The sequence below is a fragment of the Pinus tabuliformis genome, chromosome 8 (assembly GCF_031772625.1).
Source record: "Pinus tabuliformis cultivar Carrire ecotype Pingquan chromosome 8, CPIR1, whole genome shotgun sequence".
Taxonomy (NCBI): Eukaryota; Viridiplantae; Streptophyta; class Pinopsida; order Pinales; family Pinaceae; genus Pinus; species Pinus tabuliformis.
In genome coordinates, this window is record NC_142294.1 from 624739678 (window position 1) to 624743825 (window position 4148).

A 4148-nucleotide genomic window follows, 5' to 3' on the forward strand; every position below is an offset into this window, starting at 1 on the left:
CCTACAAGGAACAGTTGTTGTTCCCTATAGGGAACAACACTTTTCGTGTGCATTTTTCTTTGTTGTTCCCTACAGGGAACATCACTTTTTGTGTGCATTTTTCTTTGCTGTTCCCTACAGGGAAAAACAATTTTCGTGTGTATTTTTCTTTTTTGTTCCCTATAGGGAACAACACTTTTTGCGTGTATTTTTTTGTTTTTGTTGTTCCCTATAGGGAACAGCCACTGTTTCTTATAGGGACACTTTTTGTGAGTATTTTTTTCTTTGTGGTTCCCTACAGGGAACAACTACTGCTCCCTATAGGGAACAACACTTTTTGCGTGTATTTTTTTCTTTGTTGTTCCCTATAGGGAACAACACCTTTTTCGTGTTTTTCTTTGTTGTTCCCTACAAGGAATAGCTGATGTTCCCTATAGGGAAAAACACTTTTCGTGTGTGTTTTTCTTTGTTGTTCCCTATAGGGAACAACACTTTTTGTGTGTTTTTATTTGTTGTTCCCTACAGGGAACAACTGACATTCCCTATAGGGAACAACACTTTTCATGTGTGTTTTTCTTTGTTGTTCCCTACAGGGAACAACTGCTGTTCCTTATAGGGAACAACACTTTTTGCGTGTGTTTTCTTTTGTTTTTCCCTTCAGGGAACAACACTTTGTGAGTATTTTTTAGAACACCCTTTCTCCCCCTTGCATGACCATTCCTAGCCCATCCCAATTCACTCTTTATAATCTTCTTTATGGCATAAAAGTACAATACATATCTAAGGACAACAAGTATGGAGTCTACTGAAGTAGGCAAATATCTTGAATATTATCATCTTTAACAAGATTGCTTTGTGATGATCGAAAAAGAAATGACACAATTATCTATAAATGAAACTGATTGATTATTTTTACCATGTTGATTCTCCCCCGTCTTGTATAATTCTCGTTGTTTATTATCAATAAGATTATGGGTATATATTTTTTTCTATTGATATGTTCAAACTTCTTCCGTCATCCCTACTCTTAAGGAGTACTAAGCCACCCTCTATATATAAAACAGGGAGTGTTTATATATATATATATATATATCTATTCACTAACAATTTTATGATTTTTTTCCACAGATGGAGGATAGGGGGTCTCATCACGAGGCAACCTAGCATGATCATAAGGAAGGAGCAAAGTGAAATTCCTACTATGGCCACCACACCAGGGATATGATCCAATGGATGCATCAAGAAACAAAGTCCTTGGAACAAGAGGTCTCATCACGAGTGGCATGAACACTTTCATTACTTCCCAGTGAATGGCAATGTGTTCATCTGGTTACCATGCCAACACATTGGTCTCTACTATGGATATCATAATGCACTTCCCCCAATTATATATAGAGGACCATGGTTCCCAAGGGTTAGAAAGCAACTTTGTTGAGGCTATGGATGCCTGCAGGAAACAAAAGCTCTGCTTATGGTATTGAAGTTTTATTTTCTACATCAATAATTATTACAATGCCCTCTTCTTATGTTTCTATTTTTTCTACGGACAAATTATTTCCCTAACTTACCTTGAACCTTTATGCATGAGTTAATCTTTTAAAATCAATCACACCATTTTCAAGTGGAATAACAATGGTAAAATATCATCTCTTGCGTATTCTATCCTTTTTCTTTATCGCATCACCTCACAACATCTTATCACTTATTAATAATTCTCGTTACACACCTTTTTTTCATTACTCCAATATCCTTTTATGATCCTTTCATTAATGTACATACCCTACCCACTTTCATTACCCAATCCATCACCCCTGTACTTCACCTCTAGTGCGTCATCTTTTCATCCATTCGGTCGTAGGCGACCTATCATTTCGAGAGGGGGCAAGGACCTCCAACATACTCATGCATGCGCTATCATATTTTCATTTGATTTTGTAGAATAATATGACATCCCATAATCACAGAGTGTGTGGCATTATAACAATCCTTGATAACGGTATTTATGTTTATAAAACATCACCTGATAGAGCCATTACAACCATTTGTTGTTCCATCTCTCGGCTCTGCTCGTTGTTGTGCTTTCTCCACTGCACTAAGCATTTGCAGAAATCAAGCATCATGGGAGGAAGAATAGTGCGCCAAGAACCTTTAGCACTGGCTGTCTCCGATGAAGCTAGGTAAATTCTAGCTTGCGCAGGATCGACAACATATTTTACAAGATTTCAACCCCCCAATGAGGAAATCACCATCGAATTTTTACAGCATCTACAGAATGGACAATCCTTGGTAAGAGGTAGACAAATCACTATAACAGATGCTGTGGTAGCAGAAGTGTCTGGGTTACCGACAGAAGGACCAGTATGGGTTGACACGCAATTAAGGCTGCATGACGCTATGAAGGTTTTTAGGGATGAAGGACAAGAGCTAATCAAGAAGGGTAAAGGCATTCAACCATATTATCTCAGAGAGCCATGGGGAGAATTGGCACGAATTTTCTAGAACCATATTACTTGCGATGGGCGTAGAGACATGGTAAGGTTGCGATAACTCAAACTTTTAGCAGTTTTAAAACAAAAATGCTTTGTTAATTTTCCTGCACAGTTGAATTCATTATTACATGAAATGCCAAGAGGCTGAGACGGTCTCAACATCTAGAAATAGTAGTTAGCCACAATTGTCTGATCAAGTTAATAGTTAGTCACAACCTTGCCCAACAACAATCAACCTGGGATGATCTCATATTGGCCCTCGAAAGAGGTGAAAACTTGCCAGCACCTAACCCTGTTCCAAAAAGAAAAAGGACTGCCCTTTCAAGAAGCATACCTCAAAAATGCAAACAATCTACAAGGTTGAAGTCAAACCAGGGAACGTCTGAAAATCCTCAAGGCAGCGCTAGTCAACCCATAGAATTATCCAACACGGTAAATGTACAAGACTTGCAACTAGAGTCAAGAGGACAAGATAACCCTGAACCAGAACCTAAGGAAGGAGCAGGGAATCCTGACGATGAACGAAGAAATGAAGTGGGGCCTCCTCCAACACCAAATATGAGTTCTCAAGAGGATCTTTTTCATGATTTTGAGGCAGGGATGGCCCAGGTCCTAGCGAACATGAATGTTTACATGCAGCCTGAAGAACCGCTTAATCTTGACTTAGGAGAAACCCAATCTCCAGGGAATTCTGGCTATACCAGAATTCTGTCTTCGTCAAAAGATACAAACCGCGAAGTGGAAATAGATATAGAGGTTATTCAGGAATTAGAGAACCAATCTGGTGACATGCTCCCAGTGGAAAATAATCATGAAGGTTTAGACACAGAAAACATAGGCCAAGGAGTGGAAGCAGAGACAGAGGTTATTCGGGAGTTTGATAATCAATCTGGAGACATGGTCTTATTGGAACAAAGCCAGGGTGAAAAACCAGGCTCTTTAGAGACAGAAGCTATTAACGAGACTATTAGCAGACCAGTTACTCCTCAGAAAAGGTATAGAGCCAAAACGAAATTGAAGAAGCTAAGAAAAGAACACTAGAAGCTTCATAAGATGGTCAAGAGGCTCTAAAGAAAAATAAAAGAAATCACAATGGGAAAGGTTCCGAACAATACCCCTGAGGTAGTAAATGTGGCCGTGTAGATAGAATTATATGAAGGTAGGGCTATAGGAACTCAAACTGAGCTCATACCTACTTAGACAATCGTCACTCAAGAAGGACTGCATGCAGATTTAGTAGACATAGCTACTCAGATGGAGGTTTGGTCCTCCTACAATAAAGAAGTACAGATAGAAGATATCCCCTCTTATAGCATAGGCACTCAGACAGACATACAAGCCAAAGACATTATTACCCACCATGACCCCATTCTACTAAATCTTTAGGAGGAATTGGCACAATCCCGGCTCGCGTTGGAACGATTTGAACAAGAGACAGTTTCCCGACAGAAATATCAAGAGTTGCAGAAATAGCTTTGGGAACAGACTATAAAAGAGAATGAGACTTTTGACAGGTGTAGAAAGGCAGAAGAAAAAATGGAGAAAATCAAGTTCAAGCTAGACAGAGTCATAAGTCAGACAAACACCATATACTCACTGTATTCGGATGTCCTGACATGCAGGTCTCTCGCCACCAATTATGCCTTGTTTTTATTAGAACAATACTTGTTATTGAAAATC